Source organism: Stomoxys calcitrans, chromosome 5 (genome assembly GCF_963082655.1).
Source record: "Stomoxys calcitrans chromosome 5, idStoCalc2.1, whole genome shotgun sequence".
Classification (NCBI taxonomy): domain Eukaryota; kingdom Metazoa; phylum Arthropoda; class Insecta; order Diptera; family Muscidae; genus Stomoxys; species Stomoxys calcitrans.
Genome location: NC_081556.1, coordinates 48,869,989 through 48,892,373, shown reverse-complemented (window position 1 = coordinate 48,892,373; position 22,385 = coordinate 48,869,989). Strand labels below are relative to the sequence as shown.

The window sequence follows — 22,385 nt, the reverse complement described above, 5'->3', positions numbered from 1 at the left end:
AGTATGAAATGCTCCCAAACTGCTGAAATTTGAACCCAGGCCTTGTAAATTCATACAGTGCAACTGACTCGAACTATTCGTATTGTAAATCTTTCATTTCTTATGAATTATTTTTCATATTTTGGCACTGTTCACACTCTTTCCAATGGTTTTTTTTATTGGTAAAACATTGTAAACGTACTTGGCACAGCTGTTGGAAGTCATAAGGAAACATTATCAGACAAAAATGTTGGCTTCTAAGAGCTCCAGAAGTCAAATCGGGAGATTGGTTTATATGGGAGTTATATCATTTTATAGACCGGTTTGGACCGTACTGGACACAGCTGTTGAAAGTCATGAGAGAACACTATGTGCAAAATTTCAGCGAAATCGGACAAAACTTGCGGCTTCCAGGGGCTTAAGAACTCAAATCGGGAGATCGGTTTATATGGGAGCTATATGAGGTTATATACTGATTCGGACCGTACTTGGCACAGCTGCTGGAAGCCGTAAGAAAGCACTATGTGCAAAATTTCAGGCAAATCGGACAAAAATTGTTGCTTGCAGGAGCTCAAGAACTCAAATCGGGAGATCGGTTTATATGGGAGCTATATTATGTTATAGACCGATTTAAACCGTACTAAACACAGCTATTGGAAGACATGAGAGAACACTATGTGCAAAATTTCAGCCAAATCGGACAAAAATTGCGCCTTCCAAGGGCTCAAGAACTCAAATCGGGAGATCAGTTTATATGGGAGCTATATCAGGTTATACACCGATCAGGTTATACACCGATCAGGTTATACACCGATTCAGCCAAATCGGACAAAACTTGCGGCTTCCATGGGCTCAAGAACTCAAATCGGGAGATCGGTTTATATGGGAGCTATATCATGTGATTGATTGATGTGACCGATTTGAACCGTACTAGACACAGCTATTGGAAGTCATGAAAGAACACTACGTGCAAAATTTCAGCCAAATCGGACAAAAATGCGGTTTCTAGGGGCTCAAGAAGTCAAATCGGGAGATCAGTTTATATGGGAGCTATATCAGGTTATACACCGATTTGGAACACACTTGACACAGTTATTGGAAGTGAAAACAAAAAACGCATGCTCAATTTCGGCTTCTAGGGGCACAAGAAGTCAGCGGACCCTCCCCCTTACCCTAATTTGCAGAAACACCAGATCTCGGAGATGGGTGGTGCGATTTAAGCGAAATTTTGTGTGCTGTCTTATAGTAACATATAAGCAAAAGTTTGATATCCAGATTTCGGATGGGGTATCTAAAGGGTCCGACCCACCCCCAAAACCTACAAAAAATATATCTATAGACCAATCAAGACAATATGCTATTCAAATAAAATGTATTTAACTGTAGAATACGTATCTGATATCCATTTGTCGGACACCTCTAAATAGGACATATTTTCGACCGAGGCAATATAGGCCTCAAATAAAAGTTATTTGAGAATAGATTGCGAGTCTGATATCCAAATGTAGGACCAAGAGTTTGAGGGCCTCCCATCAAAACACCCACCAAAGGGGGCAATTTTGCCGACCATAGCAATATGGGGCTCAAGTGAAAAGTCTTTGGGAGTAGAGCACGAATCTGAAATCAATATTTGGGAAAAGTGTCTATGGGGCCACCCCACTCCCATACATCCCCCAAATAGGACATATTTTCTTACCATAGCAATATGGGGCTTAAATAAAAAGTATTTAAGAGTATAACACGAAGCTGACATAATTTTCAGGGCCAAGTCACTCAATGGCCACCCCATCCCCCAAAACACCCCTCAAACCGGCCATGTTTGTCGAATATGGAAATATGAGACACAAATGAAAGATATTTGGGATATCTGATATCAACATTCGGGACTCACTGTCTAGGGGACGTCCCAGCCCCATATATAAGAGGTATTTGCTGACCATTGCAATATAGGGCTCAAAAAGAGTGGATCACGATGTTGATAATTTTTAAGACCCAACTATCCAAATCGGAAATATATACTAACTATTATAACAGTGGCCTCAAATAAAAGGTATTTGTGATTAAAAAAAGATTTTGATATCCAATTTTGGCACCAAGTGTTTGGCCCCCCTTAAACCAATGGCAATATGGGCTTCAAATGAATGATATTTGAAAGTAGAACGCGATGACGAAATTTTTTCTGGGCTTAGTGTTTGGAGGACGACCCCACTCCCCAAAACCCCTAAATCGGACATATTTACCGACCATGGCAATATGGGGTAAATGGTATTGGTGAGTAGAGCATGAAATTTATATCCACTTTCCCGACCAAATTTCTAAGGTTCCACCTCATTCGCAAAACACCCCCCAAACACGGTTTATTTACTGGCTATGGCAATATGGTTCGCAAATAAAAGGTATTTGGGAGTGGAATCTGATATCCAAATGTGGGACCTATATTTGGGGACCGCCGCTCCCCCAAAAACACCCCCCAAAGAAGATAAGTTTACCGATCATTGCAATATGGGGTTCAAGGGACAAGTGTTTGGGGGACGCCTCATCCTCCCCTGAAAAAATGGTAATATGGAGTTAAAATAAATGATATTTCTTCAGGGTAAAGTGTCTGGAGGACCACCCCAGCCCCCAAAACACCCCTAAACCGGACATTCATAGGGGGGCAATATGGGGCTCAAATGAAAGGTATTTGGGGTAGATTATTTTGGTATCAAACCCACATTCGGGGGTCCAGACCACCACCTTAACCCACCAACCTCCACCCTGGGGACCTTTCCTCTACCAAAATCCCCATGCGAATATCAGGCTCTAATAAAGTCTTTAAGAATGGAGTACATCTAACACCCAAACTCAAATGACCATAAACTCTCCGAATGAATTCATAGACCAATAAAGATCCTCTGGGATTCACGTCAAGGCTCTCTTTAATTATCGAAAATAAATACTCAAGGGATAATTTTTTCCATATATTGTAAAAGAAGGCGCAGCGGAGCGGGCCCGGTCCAGCTAGTGCCTCATAAAATACAAATTATATTGACAAACCTTTGCTAATTAGGGTAGGTGCCAACAAAAAATCGTCGAGCGTGTCTATACATTGTGCAATTCAATTAAAGATATTTGGGAGTAGAGTTTACGATCCAGGTCAATATAGGAAGTAATGTGTACCACGGTGCAACGCCTCTTTGGAGAGAAGTTTTTACGTGGCATAGTATCTCACAAATGTTGGCAGCATTAGGAGGGGAAAACCACCGCTGAAAATTTTTTTGGGGTTCAGACTTGCTAACCTCTGCGCTAAGGTGGTTGGAGAAGATATTGTGTAAAATGTCAGTTAAATTGGATTAAAAGTGCGCCCTCTAGAGGCTCAAGACGTATAATCCAGCGATCGGTTCATACTGGAGCTATATCAGGTTTTAGAATGTTGGCAGCATTAGGAGGGGAAAACCACCGCTGAAAATTTTTTTGGGGTTCAGACTTGCTAACCTCTGCTCTAAGGTGGTTGGAGAAGATATTGTGCAAAATGTCAGTTAAATTGGATTAAAAGTGCGCCCTCTAGAGGCTCAAGACGTATAGTCCAGCGATCGGTTCATACTGGAGCTATATCAGGTTTTAGACCGATACGGATCATACTTGTCACATCTGTTGATGTGAGTGCTCTCTGGAGACTCTTTTAGATTTCAGGCTCACGAGCTAAATAAAAACATGAACCGATATGGCCCATTTACAATCCCAACCGACCTACACTTATGGGAAGTTTTGTGCAAAATTTCAAGCGCCTAGCTTTACTCCTTCGAAAGCTAGCGCGCTTTTCATAGACAGACAGACGGACGGATATGTGTCAAGTGTCAATACGATTAAGAATATACGTAATACAAACCTTTGCTAATCAGGGCAGGTCCCAACCTAAAATATCGCCGAGCGTGTCATTACATTTTGAGATTCAATTTAAGGTTTATGGGAGAAGAGTTTGGATCTGACAACAAAAGTAAGGGGCAAATGTCTAAGGAGTATTTCACCTGCCGAAAGTACGGTCCAGGTCAATATAGGAAGCAATGTTATTGAGGACGAAAACATTGAAACTGAATCCTTAGATTGGTTTCTGCGGTGCAATTCCAGGTTTCTCTAATCTCAAACATCCCAAGTGGGCATATGGACCGAAGATGACAATTATTGAAAAACAAATTACAATTAAAAAGTAAAAGCGTGCTAAGTTCAGCTGGGTCGAATCTTATATACCCTCCACCTAGGGTCGCATCTGTCTAGTTCTTTTCCCGGTATCTCTTTTTAGGAAAACATATGAATAAAGAAAAAAATTGCTATGATATTGCAGCTATATTAACTTATGGTCCGGACCATAATTAAACTGAATCTACAATAGAAGTCGTTGTGTAAAATTTCTGCCAATTCGAATAAAAATTGCGCCCTTTAGGGGCTCAAGAAGTAAAATAGGGAAATGGGTTTATATGGGAGCTGTATCAGGCTATAGACCGATTCAGACCATATTTGACACGTATGTTGAAGGACATTTCAGCCAAATCGGATTATAATTGCGACCTCTAGCGGCTCCAGAAGTCAAGGTCGCAAATCGGTTTATATGGCAGCTATATCAGGTTATGAACCAATTAAAACCATATTTGGCACAACTGTTGAAAGTCATAACAGAACACTTCTTGCAAAATTTCAGTCAAATCGGATAGGAATTGTGCCCTCTAGAGGCTCAAGAAGTCAAGATTCAAGATCGGTTTATATGGCAGCTATATCAAGTTATGTACCGATTTGAACCATACTTAGCACAGTTATTGGAAATGATAACAAAACACCTATTGGTAAATTTCAGCCAGATCGGGTGAGAATTACAAGAATTGCAATGCTTGTAAAAGTTGCAAGGTTAGGGTGAAAAGTGGGTGGTGATATTAATGATCAGAGTTTAGTCGATCCAAGACTGTGCCACTGGCAGTAGTGCCTAGCACTCGATCTTAAGTGTTGTCTCAGAGATCTGATCCGAAGCCTCTTTTATTACTTTCAGATTTGCTAATGTCGCACAGTGGGAGAAAATCCAAAACAAACAAGTAAAAAGGCGTTAAGTTCGGTCGGGCCGAACTTTGGATACCCACCACCTCGGGTATATATGTAAACCACCTTTCATCAAAATTCGGTGAAACTTTCATACCTTATGCCCCATATCAGTTATTGGACCGATTTGGACCAAATACCAATAAGTACAGTAGCTATATCTAAAAATTAACCGATCTGAACCATATTCGATACGGATGTCGAAATCCTATCATAAGTCACTGTGTCAAATTTCAGTGAAATCGGACAATAAATGCCTCTTTTATGGGCCCAAAACCTAAAATTGAGAGATCGGTCTATATGGCAGCAATATTCAAATCTGGACCGATCTGAGCAAAATTGAAGAAGGGCATCGAAGAGCCTAACTTAACTCACTGTCTCAAATTTCAGCGACATCGGACAATAAATGCGTCTTTTATGGCCCGATAACCTAAAACCTAGATATCGGTCTATATGGCAGCTACATCCAAATCTGAACCGATCTGGGCCAAATTGGCGAAGGATGTCGAAGGACCTAACACAACTCACTGACACAAATTTCAGCGAAATCGGATAATAAATGTGGCTTTTATGGCCCTTAGACCTTAAATCGGAGGATCGGTCTATATGGCAGCTATATCCAAATCTGAACTGATCTGAGCCAAACTGACAAAGGATATCGAAGGGCCTAACACAACTCACTGCCCCAAATTTCAGCAAAATCGGATAATAAATGTGGCTTTTATGGGCTTTAGACCCTAAATCGGCGGATCGGTTTATATGGGGGCTATATCAAGATATAGTCCGATATAGCCCATCTTCGAACTTAACCTGCTTATGGAAAAAAAAAAATCTGTGCAAAATTTCAGCTTAATATCTCTATTTTTAAAGACTGTAGCGTGATTTCAACAGACAGACGGACAGACGGACGGACATGTCTAGATCGTCTTAGATTTTTACGCTGTTCAAGAATATATATACTTTATAGGGTCGGAAATGAATATTTCGATGTATTGCAAACGGAATGACAAAATGAATATACCCCCATCCTTCGATGGTGGGTATAAAAATAGTAAAAAGTGTTAGAATGGCTAGACATAGCTCTTTGAAATTTGGTCAGAGGTAAGGTGTTAGAGAGATCGTGTGCATGATTTCAAGGAGCTAGGTGACCCGGCCGCCTTTTGGCAGACCCCTAAAGTGGGACACATCGGCATTTTGAAAAATTGTTCGGTCTGACAAATCTTCATTGTGCTCGCGGTATAGTCGACGCGGCGAGCTCATTTTTATACCCACCATAAGATGGGGGTATACTAATTTCGTCATTCTGTTTGTAACTACTCGAAATATTCGTCTGAGACCCCATAAAGTATATATATTCTTGATCGTCGCGACATTTTATGTCGATCTAGCCATGGCCGTCCGTCCGTCCGTCCGTCTGTCTGTCGAAAGCACGCTAACTTCCGAAGGAGTAAAGCTAGCTGCTTGAAATTTTGCACAAATACTTCTTATTAGTGTAGGTCGGTTGGTATTGTAAACGGGCCATATCGGTCCATGTTTTGATATAGCTGCCATATAAACCGATCTTGGGTCTTGACTTCTTGATCCTCTAGAGTGCGCATTTCTTATCCGATTGGAATGAAATTTTGCACGACGTGTTTTGTTATCATATCCAACAACCGTGCCAAGTATGGTTCAAATCGGTTCATAACCTAAAATAGCTGCCATATAAACCGATCTTGGGTCTGGACTTCTTAAGCCTATATAGTGCGCAATTCTTATCCGATTGGAATGAAATTTTGCACGACATGTTTTGTCATGATATCCAACTGTGCCAAGTATGGTTTAAATCGGTTCATAACCTGATATTGCTGTCATATAAACAGATCTGGGGACTTGACTTCTTGAGCCTCTAGAGGGCGCAATTCCTATCCGATTTGGCTGACATTTTGCGTGACGTATTTTATTCTTACTTTCAACAACTGTGTCGAATAAGGTTCAAATCGGTTCATAACCTGATATAGCTGTTATATAAACCGATCTGGAATCTTGATTTCTTGATCATCTAGAGGTCGCAATGATTATCCGATTTGCCTGAAATTTTGTACGACGGATCCTCTCATGACCATTAACATACGTGTTTATTATGGTCTGAATCGGTGTATAGCCCGATACAGCTCCCATATAAATCGATCTCTCTATTTTACTTCTTGAGCCCCCAAAGGGCGCAATTCTTATTCGAATTGGCTGACATTTTACACAGGTCTCCAACATATAATATAATTTTGGTCCAAACCGGACCATATCTTGATGTCGCTCTAATAGCAGAGCAAATCTTTTCTTATATACTTTTTTGCCTAAGAAGAGATGCCAGGAAAAGAACTCGATAAATGCGATCCATGGTGGAGGGTATATAAGATTCGGCCCGGCCGAACTTAGCACGCTCTTACTTGTTTTATTTATAAGAGAGAGGAGAGAATGAATAAAGAATAGGAGCAGGTCACACCATTGCGGTATAGTCGACGCGACGAGCTCATTTTTTGTCACTTGAATCAATAAAAAAATATTTTCGCACAAAAAAATTTTTTTCGTAAGAATTGGTGTCAGCTGCCCTGTTGCTGTCCCTTTCCAATGCCTGAGTTTTTTGTTGTAGTGATGGGTGTTTTGTCCTTTTTTTTATAAGAGAAACGAGCAAAAAGTTTCAAAGCCTTTGAATTGATGCTCATTTGCGCAAAATGGTAGTGAATGCCAAAAAGCTTACAAAAAGCGAATAATAAATGAATAAGAACTCCAAATGATTTCATAGAAAACGTAAAAGCAGAAAAGCTTTATGTGAAAGCTCTTTCGATCCTCTAAGAAAACAGTTACATATCGTTTCCTTCATATTCTATTGAATTGAGCTAATCTGCATTTATATTTCCTATGTAGAATATCTTGAAAAAAAAAAAACAAAAGCTTTTAAGTTTTAGCCGAGACACATACTATTTTCCAAATCAATTTTGTTTCTGTCTCAAATTTTAATTTGGTGCATTTTTATGTGTGTGGGTGCGCGAGCGCAGCTTGCGATAGTCCAAAACTAAGAGACAATAACTATGGAACATGGGTGCTTGGGACAAACTTTACTCTGGACGTAGTATGTTTTTCGGTGGTTCTTGACTTGAGTGTGTTTGTGCTTTTGCAAAATTTTATATAGCAAAAATTTTGTGCCAAAAATTCTAAATGAAAAGTTTAATTCGTAAAAATGCTTACCTTTAAAATTTTATTTTTTTATTTTTATGTGAATTAAAAATTTTGTCTGTGATTTAGGTAGAATATAGTGTGTGTTTGTGTATTAATTAATTTTCTTTTTTTTATTTTTCCTCAAATATGAAAATTGCATAAGAATTTGTCATTTGGTACAAAAATGTCAGTGTGAGATTTCGTTTATTTCATCGCTTTGACTTTTCATTAAAGATTATTCTGTAGAATCTGAGTACCAATTTGTAAATGCTTTAAGTCTTCCCATGACAATTAACACACACGCACACACGAAATTTCGTTAGAGCCAACGGAATAAGAGCACGCACGCGAGAGTGTGAGATTATGGAAAAAGGAAGAGAGAAAAAGAATAAAGTATTTTTTCAAAGATTAAGATCGCACATACATGGAATGTTGGTGTGTGTGTGTGTGACAGTATTACACACCCACATACACAGGAAGCTTAAAAAAATGCCAGGATAGGGAAACCAAGAATGTAGGTGTTGCCATATCTTAATGGCCACTTATCTATGGCTGGGGTGTAAGTAATTTTGCAAAGGCCATGGAAAAATGAAAGGATGAGGATATATGGAATGGGTTGGTGTTCTAATGGCAACGTTTAGACAACAATAAAAACGAGATTTTTATTGGAGTTTTGTATTTAAATTTAATAAAAATTATACACAATTATTAATAATATGAAAATACAAAATTTTAGGCAGAAATTCAACTTTTTAGATATTTTAAAATTGATATAAATAAATATTATGGTTGTTTTTCTCACCCACAGAAGGTGAGATAAGAAAAATTTGTCATTTTATTTGCAACAACTTAAAATATAAACCTCAGACTATCATTATGTTTGCAACACCTTGTAATATAGGTCTTAGCAAGTCAATCTAGCTGTATTCGTCCGTTTCTCTGTCGAAAACTCATTATGACCAGCAGCAAAAGATTATATTGGGCAACATAATATGAAGAGTTGTGACCAATTGTTTCTCGTAGGCAAAACCCCAGAATGTGCAATCTTTAGGGTGGGTTTCTTGTAGAAAAATAAAGTTCGTGTTAGCTAACCGGAACATTAGTTTAAAGTGAGGATAAACCACCTGTTAACAAATTTGGTTTTCTCGTACCCTTATAAGGTAATTTAGAAGATATGGCACTATTGCTCAGAAATCAGCAATTCGATTGTTCGTTTACTCAAAAATTTACACAAATTTACGGAAAGTCGTTCGTTTTCCAGTAAGAGAGAGAGAAAGATTGTAAGAGAGAAATTTTAAATAATTTTTTTAATTTTTTTCTGGGTTGTGCTAAGCCCATCCCCCAGAGGCCTTTCTACGCTTAATGCCCCATATATATCGACTTCTTGAGCCCTAAAGCCTTGACTTGACTTCTTGAGCCCTAGTGCCCTCAATTTTCATGCGATTTGGCTGCAAAGTGGCACAAGGACTTCTGCTCTACCTTCGGACTTTCAGTGCCGAAAATGATCCGAATCTGTCAATAAACTGATATACCCCCCGTATAAACCCATTTCCGGGTATATAGGAGGGTATTGCTCCTTGAAGCCTCAATTTTCTTCTAACTTGGCAGAAAGTTGGCGCCTGACTTCTGATATGACTTCCAAAAACCATGCCAACTATTATTCGAATCGGTCTTTATAATGATATACCCCCATATTAATCGATCCCCGGATTTGAGTTCTTAAGCTCCAAGAGGCCTCAATTTTCAACTGACTTGATTACAATTTTGGCAATAAGACTTGTGCATTGACTTCCAGCATCCATGCTGATTATGATCCGAATCGGTATACACACTGATAGAGACCCCTAAAACACTGATACGCCGTATGACTTCTTGAGACCATAGAAGCCGCAACCATTTCCAGATTTCATTGCCTTACTTCTGATATGACTTCCAACAACCATGCCAAGTATTATTCGAATCGGTATTTATAATGATATACCCCCATATTAATCGGTCCCCGGATTTGAGTTCTTAAGCTCCTAGAGTCCTTAAATTTCAACTGACTTGATAACAATTTTGGCAATAAGACTTCTTCTTTGACTTCCAGCATCCGTGCTGATTAAGATCGGAATCGGTATACACACTGATAGAGACCCCTTAAATACTGATACGCCGTATGACTGCTTGAGACCATAGAAGTCGCAACCATTTCCAAATTTCATTGCAATAAAACAATTCATGAACTGAGTTAATAAAGGTAAATTTTTATCGGAATCCATAGTGAGTAACCAAGATTCGGTCCTGCCGATATTAGCACGTTTTTACTTGTAATCAAATAGCGGTACAGGTAAGCTGTAATCCACACTGCTGGAAATAACTGCCATTGTATCGAGGATAACACTCTGGCCTACTGTCGACCAATGGAGGGAGGAAGAACTGCTGGCCCTTGATAAGGGGTCACTGAGTACGATTACAGGAGTCATAACCGGGCACTGCACAACGACTGCAGGCACTGTCTAGAAGAGGATAAGACAATCGAACACCTGCTTTGATCATGCTCGGTTCTTCAGAAGGGTAGGTTTTGCATTCCAGGGTAATGGCTTTTCTCCGATCTAGGAGATCTTGCAGGAGTTTCTCTGGGGAGTCTTCTTAGATACATGGATAATACGGATTTGTTTGGAGAAAATCCTAGATGCTCCGGGTAGCAATTGCGTGATAGTTAGTTGCTTGCTCTCTATTCTATTCTTACATTTCTCACATTTCGTCATATCTCTGTCTTCCCTTATGGCAGGAGGGCGAAATGGCCTCCCAGTGAACTCACCTTTTTTTGGTGTAGGCTACACATTCAACTTAACCTAACTTATTTAGTATTACACAATGTCCGTAGCCATCAAAGAGAAAGCCCACTTTGCATCACTGCAGTGGTCAAAACAATTTGTCTACCCACAATGTCCGGAGGCATTGGGTGTAACACTCAATTCAGAGCATTAGTTGATGTCCTCCTCAGTGCGGCTGTGATGCATAAGCAAACCATCATTTGGATGCGGCTGAGTATTGAACTTTTTAAGCGCAATCCACCAGACCACAACACCATATAGTATTATAGGACTGACAGCTGCAGTATACAACCTGTGTAAGACACGCGGTTTGAACCCCAACTTTTGCCAATGGCTCTCTTGCAGGGATATAGGGCAAGAGTTGCCTTCCTTGCCCGCTCCAAAATGTTGGATTTGAAGTTTAGTTCTCTTATTTTCGTTTTCAGGAAATGAAATATTCTCCTCTCCCAAGTAGACAAGTGCCACCGTGGATAACTTGTATCTCTTACTGAAAAGAATAACTTCCGACTCAAGCGGACTCACGCCTTGACCATTCTTTTTAACCTACATCGTTGTTGTTGTAATAGCCCCATGCTTATATGTGGAGGTTGTGATCCTCGTGGATCGTTCTGAGCATCTTCGTTGCGGTTCATACGACCAATCGCCAAGGAAACGTTATGGCCATTAGTTATTTAAAGTGGTGCTCACAGCTATACCGTGCCGTGCCCACATTACTATTATTCGCCTTAGTTCTTTTGGGCGTGGGATGCCCTCCAGGTGACTGCAGCCTTTTGACTGACTGCGGTGCCATTTCCGAATCTATCTAGTGTATATACGTTAAACCTTTGGGGTAGCATGTGCAGCGAATTTCCGAGAGCAAATAAGGAAGCCTCTCTCCTTATCGGTGAGAGTTTTAGGATCATTGGCACCAAGCCTTTCAATGAACCTGAGAGCGATGCGCCTTTTATTATTCCAACCTCTTAAAGAGCGTATTGCTTTGCCAACGAAGGCCGATGGCTTAGGAAAATTATAGGCACTCGAAGATAGAATAGGTTCAGCCTTATCCTGAAGACTCGAACCGGATGTCTTCGTCAAAAACCCCTGCTGTCCAGTTGCCTGTCGGTTAGTGGAGCCTGGCGCAGCCGCTCCACAGTCGAGGTCTCAGTAGTATATAACATGCTACGGCCTTATACCAAAACTGCAGCTGTTTGGTCCTTGGAGTTTATTTTAAGCCTACTCCCGGGCTCTAGATCTGCCGCTTCACAGGAAACAGACACAGTTCATGAACCGCCTAATGGATAACACTATCGTAGCTATCCTTAAGTGGCTTAATTTTTTTTCCGAAAATAACTCCATATTGCGATTAATAGAATATTCTTGCGTAGGTTACGTTAGGTTGGGTTTATGTGCAGTCTGTCATCAGACTCGCCTAGACGATTTCGTCCTTTGTTATACCCAAAACAGAAGTATTTTGAACTGTTCAGCCATCTCGTTGAGAGATCTGCTACAGTCGAGGGCGGTTTTTGTGTTCAGAAATACGTTTTCCAGGGATTTAATGGCTGTCTGAGAAGATATTTATGCCAATCGTCGTAATGACATTATATCTTAGCCATCCCACCACTTCCTTATTTGCAAGGAACTCGTCTTGATACACACTCCAGAGGCATAAGATGCGGCACTAAATTCAGTGCATCAGATGGTGTCGTCCTCCTTTCGTCTGTAATTCACAAACAAGCGATCCTTTGGATCCGGTTAAGTATTGAGCAGTAGGAGGACTTTTTAATTTCCGTCCACCGGACCACAACAGCATATAGTATTATAGGTCTGACAACGGCAGTATGTACCCAATGCATGACACTCGGTCTAAACCCTCAACTTTTGCCAATGGCCCTCTTGCAGGTGTAAAGGGCAAGAGTTGCCTTTCTCACCCTTTCTAAAATGTTGGATTTGAAGTACAATTTCCTTTCCAGCAAAACACCCAGGTATTTTGCGCTTTCTGTAAATGGAACATTCTCTCCTCCCAAGGAGACAGGTTCCACTGTAGGCAACTTGTATCTCCTGCTGAAAAGAACTACTTCTGTCTTGCACGGATTTATACCTAGACCACTTTCGGTAGCCAACTTCGCTGTTGCACGTAGAGCTTCCTGAAGTATATCTCTTAGTGTGCTGGGAAACTTTCCCCTAACCGCAATTGCCACGTCATCAGCATACGCGACCACTGTTGCACCTTTTTCTTCCAGAGATAATAATATATTGACAATGGCTATATTCCATAGTAGAGGAAACGGTACACCTCCATGAGGTGGTCCTCTGCTGACCCATTTTTTTTAGATCCACAGATTCCAAGCCCGCCGTCTTGCATCTTGTAGTAAGTTAGTTATTAATAAACTTTCTTACGGTAGAGTTGATTCCTAGAAACTCCAACCCCTTCATGATTGACGTCGGTTTTACATTATTGAAATCACCTTCAATGTCAAGAAACGCTACCATTATGTGTTCCTTGATAGTCGTGAAGGGCTGTTTCAGTGGATTTTCCATTACGTTATGCATGCTGAATTCGCGACAGGCGATCTTCAGGGATCTTTGCCCTAAGGTATATTTCTACCAACCTCTCAAGAGTCTTCAGCTTAAAGACTAATAGGACGACAGACTAATAGGACGAAAATATTTCACTTTAGTGTGGTAGGGTTTTCCTGCTTCCGGAATAAAAATGACCTTTGTGTCCCTCCATCCCTCAGGTATATATGACATTCTTGACACAAGGAGGGTTTATCTTTCTAAGCCAGGGAACCAGTCTATCAGGCACAGCTTGTAAATCAACTGTTGATACATTATCAGGGCCTGGCGACTTTAAGGAGTCGAAACTTCTTATCGCCCAAAGAATTTTCGTTTCAGACACAATTTCCCCAGTAATATCCAACGAATGCGTACCAGCGACAACCTCTTCTGGCGCCCCGTTGCCCGTTGGAGAATTTCCCGGGAAATGTGTAGACATTGTCCATACATTTCCTTATTTCTGAATATACCCCACCGTAATAAGTCTCAAGAACAGAATCTTTCTTAGTCAAGAGGCCTCAGATGTATCCTCCACGGATCTGCAGAATTCTACTCAGGATTTGTTCTGACCCTTTCTCAGCCTTTTAGATGTCACAAACGTGCGGAGCTCTTGTGGCTTTTGCTCTGTTGAAGAATTATCTGCAGTCCTTCCTTCGATCAAGCAACTCTGGGGTCCACCATGGCGGTCGCTGTTTGCCCCTTGGATTGGCACTAGGACATGCTGACACAAGGGAGTCATTTAGGGCCTTCGTGATCCTGATAGACCACTATGTCTATATCCTCCGCAGTTTCCACTTCCTTTTCTGGTCTGGAAGGGATAGACGTGCAGAATTTGTGCCGAAAATTATCCCAATCCGCCAATCTTCTGTTTAGCCGAGGGACCAAATTTCGCAATAAACTTAAGAGGGGTCTTTTGCTATTATTCCCTCTGCTCGAGGGGCGTATGAGCCAAGTTTCAGTTTAATGTAGATACATTTTAAAGAATGTGGCGTGAATACAATTTACACACGTCTAGATTGGCTTTAAATTTTAAGATGATCATATATACTGTGTAGGGTTGCATATGGGTATTGGTGTTGCAAACAGAATGTCAAAAGGAAAATATGGATTGGTACAAAATAATTGAGTAAAAGAAATCCATAGACATGTCAATGAACCAAATTTTAATCTTTTAGTAATTTTACAGAAAAAAAAATTTTATATTTTTTATGAAATGTAAAATAAAATGCAAATTTTGTCAAATTGAAAACATCAACTTGATTATTGAATTGCAATAGTTTTGTGTTTTTTTTTCTTCTTGAATTTAATAAATAATTTATAACTCATTAGAACTTTTTTGTATGTCAATGCTTTCCACTACGTTCATATGTAGAAGTTGTTTGTGGTAGTAAAAGGATATGGATATGGGCTTGTTGGGTGGTTAGCATGAGGTATATCGTCATTTGATCAACCGACCGACTAATGGCATAGCTGAGAAATATAAAATTGTGGCCCGCAGGACATCACTGGCGGGGAAGCAAGAAAGTGGCACAAATCCTTGTTTGTAATCAGTGTCCCTTCTCATGTCCTCTTTGGTATGTTTCCCTTGCTCGTATCAAAATTAAATACTGAGTGTGTTGTTTTTTGTGTTTTTTTTTTGCACATTTATACGCATTTGTTTGCAGCCGGCAGTTGATGCGGCGTTCTCTTGGCCGTTTTTATATTTACTATATTTTTTAGTTTTTGTTTTTTTTTATACCCTCCACCATAAGATGGGGGGTATACTAATTTCGTCATTCTGTTTGTAACTACTCGAAATATTCGTCTGAGACCCCATAAAGTATATATATTCTTGATCGTCGTGAAATTTTATGTCGATCTAGCCATGTCCGTCCGTCTGTCCGTCCGTCCGTCCGTCCGTCCGTCCGTCCGTCCGTCCGTCCGTCCGTCCGTCCGTCCGTCCGTCCGTCCGTCCGTCCGTCCGTCCGTCCGTCCGTCCGTCCGTCCGTCCGTCCGTCTGTCTGTCGAAAGCACGCTAACTTCCGAAGGAGTAAAGCTAGCCGCTTGAAATTTTGCACAAATACTTCTTATTAGTGTAGGTCGGTTGGTATTGTAAATGGGTCATATCGGTCCATGTTTTGATATAGCTGCCATATAAACCGATCTTGGGTCTTGACTTCTTGAGCCTGTAGAGTGCGCAATTCTTATCCGATTGAAATGAAATTTTGCACCAAGTGTTTTGTTATGACATGCAACAACTGTGCCAAGTATGGTTCAAATCGGACCATAACCTGATATAGCTGCCATATAAACCGATCTTGGGTCTTGACTTCTTGAGCCTCTAGAGTGCGCAATTCTTATCCGATTGAAATGAAATTTTGCACCAAGTGTTTTGTTATGACATCCAACAACTGTGCCAAGTATGGTCCAAATCGGTCAATAACCTGATATAGCTGCCATATAAACCGATCTTGGGTCTTGACTTCTTGAGCCTCTAGAGTGCGCAATTCTTATCCGATCAGAATGAAATTTTGCACGACGTGTTTTGTTATTATATCCAACAACTGTGCCAAGTATGGTTCAAATCGGTCCATAACCTGATATAGCTGCCATATAAACCGATCTTGGGTCTTGACTTCTTGAGCCTCTAGAGGGCGCAATTCCTATCCGATTTGCCTGAAATTTTGTACGACGGATTCTTTCATGACCATCAACATACGTGTTTATTATGGTCTGAATCGGTCCATAGCCCGATACAGCTCCCATATAAATCGATCTCTCTATTTTACTTCTTGAGCCCACAAAGGGCGCAATTCTTATTCGAATTGGCTGACATTTTACACAGGTCTCCAACATATAATTTAATTGTGGTCCAAACCGGACCATACCTTGATATCGCTCTAATAGCAGAGCAAATCTTTTCTTATATCCTTTTTTTTGCCTAAGAAGAGATGCCGGGAAAAGAACTCGACATATGCGATCCATGGTGGAGGGTATATAAGATTCGGCCCGGCCGAACTTAGCACGCTTTTACTTGTTTTTGTTGAAACGTTGCATGATGAAAATATTTGCCTGTTGACGTTGTTTGTCTTCATCATGGTGGCAAATTGCGGTGGCAGTAGCTGGTATGTTGCCGCATTACAACAGGCGTTGTTGATGCGCTGCTATTGCTGTTGTTGGCGATGATACTGGTGATGGCAAACGCAACAACAACAAACGATAACAACTAAGTGAGAGAAAAATTTATGCTTAAGGCGCTTAAAGAACAGCTTACGAGGAGTAAAGTTTCTGGTACTCGTTGTACTATATCCAGTTAGTTACATATATAAACACACACACACAGACACACATACAACGACATCGACAACATTTAAGATTAAAGTTAAACAATAACAACAACTCAATGTACTTAATGATAAAGCATAGCATAACCCAACAAAACTATATATTATAGGTAAGGAAATCTCATATCGATGGATTCGGCTTATAGGAACCTTAAACTAGAGCTGGCAAAATATCAATGGCACTATCGATACTATCGATATTTAATTGTTTGACTGAATATCGATTGAAATTTCTCCGATGGGTACTATCGGAAAAGTAAATTTTTTTTGTAAAATTTAACAAAAATAGGCGATGGGACACTAAATGTAGCCTTTAATATACATTGCGCCTATAGAGGGCGCAATTTTCATCCGATTAGGCTAACAGTTTGTACAATGATTTCTCTCATGACTTCCATCTGACTTTATTAATGTTGGTTTTATTTGGTCTGTGCATGGATATTACTTCTATATAAATCGATCTCCTGATTTTTATACCCTCCACCATAGGATGGGGTTTGTTTGTTTGTTTGTTTATTGAGTGTAACACCAGCACAACAAGATTATATCTTATATGTTAATGTGCTGATTCGCAATAGAGTATATAAAATAATGATTATTCTTTTTAAAAGGATATTAACTAATCTTAACATTTTAAATTATAGTAGTAAATATTAAGGACATTTAAAGAAAAATAATTCGTAGTTCATTTAAAAAATTTAAATAGCTCATTTTTGAATGAAGTTGCATTGCTTATGCTCTGTATGTTGGGAGGTAGGTTGTTCCAGAGACGCGTACTATGTACAATGTACTGTCGTTCAGAGGTTTGTGTGGCAAATCGTGGTTGAATGAGTTTTAGGCCACGGTTGGATCTGGCAAATTTCAGATGTTTGTGTAGGTATTCAGGTTCTTTTGTGTAGATTACCTTGTGCAGAAGAAGTAGACATCTGACATTCAGTAAGTTTGAAAAAGTTAAGTTAAATATTTGGTATGTAAATTGTGATATACGAGCTTGTCGACTTTTGTTAAACACATATCTTGCAATATCATTGTAAGCAACATTAAGCTTTCTACTGGTGTCTGCATCACAATTCGCAAATATCTCGCATCCATATAACAGTGTGGGAATTAAATAACTTTTTGCAAGTAACATTCGGATGTGAAAAGGAGTTGACAAGCGAACAGTCCATAAATTTCGCAGCATCCCACGTACTTTGCCAACTGTTGCATTAATGTGATTTGTCCACGTTAGGGTTGAATTAAAAGTCAATCCTAAATTTGTGGCTACTTGTACAAGATTCACTACAGAGTTACCAATTTTCACAACGAGATCATCAGTTATAGTCACATTTCTTTTACTTATCAGAATCAGTTTGGTTTTGGATGGATTTAAACATAATGCATTATTAACAGCCCAACAATGTATTAAGTCTAAATCAATATTTATGTTAGACACACAGGTTTGGATATCTTTCAGTTTGCAGTATGTGTAAAGTTGGACATCGTCAGCATACATTTGGATTTTAGATGTTGCAGGCACATCAGGCAGATCATTTATATACATGGAAAATAAAAGAGGGCCAAGGATAGAACCTTGAGGTACTCCTTTAAGGACATTCAGAGGGTTAGACCAACTATTGTTATAAAAAACAGACTGCGATCTTTGCGTCAAATATGATGATATCAGCTTGCAAGACGTCTCGGAGAAATTAAATAATTTCATAAGTTTTAGGACAAGAATATTATGGTTTACAGTGTCAAAGGCCTTACTGTGATCCAAAAGAAGGAGAAAGGATATCATTCCGTTATCCATACTTTGACGAAGGTTTTCAATTACATCAATCAGAACAGTGGTACAACTTCTTTTCTTTCTAAATCCAGATTGCCAGTTAGATAACAAATTTTCAGATTTCAGAAAATGCTCAATTTGGTTAGCCATTATGCGTTCCAGTGCTTTAGACAGGTATGGTAAAATGGCGATGGGACGGTACTCATTTTTTGATTTGCGAATAGGTACAATTTTTGCATGTTTCCATTCAAGCGGAAAAGTGGATTTAGTTAGAACAGTGTTAAATATATATGTTAAATATGGCAGAATCTTTGGCACAATTATTTTAATAAATCGTGGATTTATTTCATCAGTTCCGATCGCATTAGATTTAATGGACAGAATGCTGTGTAGAACCTCAGTTTCATTTACACAGCGAAAGGAAAAAGGATTTTCAACAGCTACCATGCACATATTTTCATATATATTTTCAGTAGGATAGACAGTGTTTATTGAAACAAAATTCTCATTTAGTTCATTTATGTTCATGTTGGGTTCCAGCTGAGTATTGCGTTTTTCTCCAACGCCAATTTTTCGTATCTCATTCCATTTAGAGCGACTATTAACAGCATTCTGAAATTTATTATGAAAATACAATGTCTTTGCCTCAGTTATACACTTTCCAACAGCTCTTCTAGCATTTTTAAAATGTTCATGTAGTTGTGAGGTTCTAAAACGTTTCCAACGTCTATATGAAAAGTTTCTTTCATCAATCAAAGTTTTTATTCGCTGGTTAAACCAAGGTGGTTGTGAATATTTAATTGTTATTGTTTTCTCTGGAACACATCGATTGTATATTGAACAGATATGATTTTGAACAAATGATATTTGTTCATCCACAGAGTCAAAATGATAAATTGAGTCCCACGGTACTTCATCAGTAAGGTGATTCAGTAAATTGTAGTTTATTTTCTTAAAATCGCGGTAGGTAATTCTGTTGTCTTGATAGGTCATGACGTAGTTATATGTTAGAAACAGTAGGTCATGTTTAGAAAAACCAGGTGCAGCAAGTTGGTCATAAAACAAAACATTTGCAACATTGTTAACAAAAAATATATCCAGAAGGCTGGATGAATGACTCGTAAAATGGGTGGGCACAGAAGTGTTAGTTGGTACTAAGCCCAACAGCTCCATCGAACTGGAAAAATGAGATTCAGACAATATATTGCTATTAAAGTCACCAGCTATAGCTATATTGTTGTAAGAAAACGAGATTGTTTCGATACAAGATAGGAGCATGTCATATGGTATATTGTTGTGGGGCCTGTAAACACAGCCAATCAGCATCTTCTCATTTGAATAACAGTTTATTTCTAGAAATAGGTATTCAATGCTGTCACCTTGTGATGACATACATTTAACAGTCGCATGTAGTCCAGATTTCAAAAATATAGCAACACCGCCACCATGACTTTGCCTATCGGCTCTAAATATGTTATATCCTGGTAAGGTATATATATTATCGCATATATCCGGGCGAAACCAAGTTTCAGATACACATATGGCATCTATAGCAGAATTCACAAAAGTATCTCGAAATTCATCCATTTTATTGTTCAAACTTTGTGCATTTATATGAACAATTGTAAGCCCTGGCATTTGGTTCTTAAAAATCTTCAGCATCAATTTGAGATTATCTCTGGAACCGCAAGAAGTGTCACTTGACATATGTAATACGCATAAGCAATGCTAACAGTATGAATAGTTGACTTAAGTGCTGAGCTGTATTAAGGAAATTCGATTTAAATAGAGGCAAAACATATATATGATAACATAGAAAAAGGCATAGTAAAGCGAATATATAGTAACATACAATTAAAATTATTATATTAAATTTAATATGACACCAAAATATTTCAGGACTCAATATGAGCAACTGGTCTTTCAGGTGTTTCACGAAAGAGATTGGTAAGTTGCTCTATGTTTTCAACAAGCGTAGGGGAATCAGATCCAGGCCGTCTTACATAAACAAGGCCACGAAGCGAAAAAACAGACTCCAGATGTTTTTGTCGCTTAAGCTTCAGTGCATTTTGAAAAATTTTGTAATTATGGTTTGTCAGGTTCTCATTTATATAGAACGGTTTATTAGAGTCAAAACCTGCATGACTCAATACCAGGTTTGAATTAATTGATTTTCTAAACCTCGCAATATTTTTTAAGACAAAGTTTTTGTCAAATGGCGTTGCTAAATGAACCATAATTACAGAGTCTGAAGAGTTATTCTGGTTACGAACGTTGTCCAGACGGTACATAGCTCTAATCGTTGGGATCGCTATGTTAATTGTGTCACAAATATTTGCAAAAATTTGGTACAGGTTCTCCCCATTTTCGGAAGGTATGCCATTTATTCTCAGATCGCAAGCCACTTGGTTGTTTTCAAATTTTTGCTGATTTGCTTTCAGTAATTGAATTTGATTTTTCATTTCAGTCATTGTATTTTCCATACCATCAATTTTGTCCACGACTGTTGTTACTTTGTCAACCCTTTCATTGAGTTTCACATATTTTTCATTTAATTTAGATATCTCGCACTTGATGTCGGCCATACTCTTATCTATGACAGCTAAGAGACGCGACTCAGTTTCAGATAAAAGAGATTTTAAAAGCTCTGTTTGCTTCTCAAATCTCTTATCGATTAACATAAGCATTCGGTGTGGAGAGTCATAATTTGAAAGCCGCGGAGTTTTGTTGACACTTTCCTCACTTATGCTCATCCCCTCTCTCATTCGTTTTGGCGCCAACAACAGAGACTCTCCAGGAGAAATATTGTTGTTGGATGAAGATATTATTTTCACTGATGGCACTTCAGACATGATGAGTTAACTTTAATGTTTCTCAGGGTTAATTGTTGTTGTTGTTGTTTTAGTTCTTCACTTTTTTCTAGTTTAGCACTTTGATATGTGGTTTTGTTTTGTTTTGAATTTGTATTTGAAGCCTGTGTTGTATTCTTTTTTGTAAATAACACGACGGTGATTTGCCAAGCAAACAGTATGAACAAAAATTAAACTTTGTCAGTTAAAAAACACTTTTAAACATTTGAAATAATTTATTTTTGAGGAGCGTTTTAAAAACACGTCTGTACGCAAAGAGAGTTTGCAATAATCTTCCATTCTGTTTGTAACCCCATAAAATCCGTCTATCTGTCGAAAGCACGCTAACTTCCGAAGGAGTAAAGCTAGCCGCTTGAAATTTTGCACAAATACTTCTTATTAGTGTAGGTCGGTTGGTATTGTAAATGGGCCATATCGGTCCATGTTTTGATATAGCTGCCATATAATCCGATCTTGGGTCTTGACTTCTTGAGCCTCTAAAGGGCGCAGTTCTTATCCGATTGGGATGAAAGTTTGCACGACGTGTTTTGTTACGATATCCAAAAACTGTGCCAAGTATGGTTCAAATCGGTTCATAACCTGATATAGCTGCCATATAAACCGATCTTGGGTCTTGACTTCTTGAGCCTCTAGAGTGCGCAATTCTTATCCGATTGGAATGAAATTTTGCACGAAGTGTTTTGTTATGATATCCAACAACTGTGCCAAGTATGATTCCAATCGGTTCATAACCTGATATAGCGGTCATATAAACAGATCTGGGGACTTGACTTCTTGAGCATCTAGAGGGCGCAATTCCTATCCGATTTGGTTAAAATTTTGAATGACTTTC

The 22,385-nt window shown here is 39.0% G+C and overlaps 1 protein-coding gene across 2 annotated transcripts in view; it reads right to left on the bottom strand.

The window, feature by feature from the left end:
* LOC106085866 (probable serine/threonine-protein kinase fhkD) overlaps positions 1-22,385 on the bottom strand; it is a 179,012-nt gene that overhangs the window by 2,062 nt on the left and 154,565 nt on the right. The gene's annotated exons all lie outside the window — the stretch shown is intronic.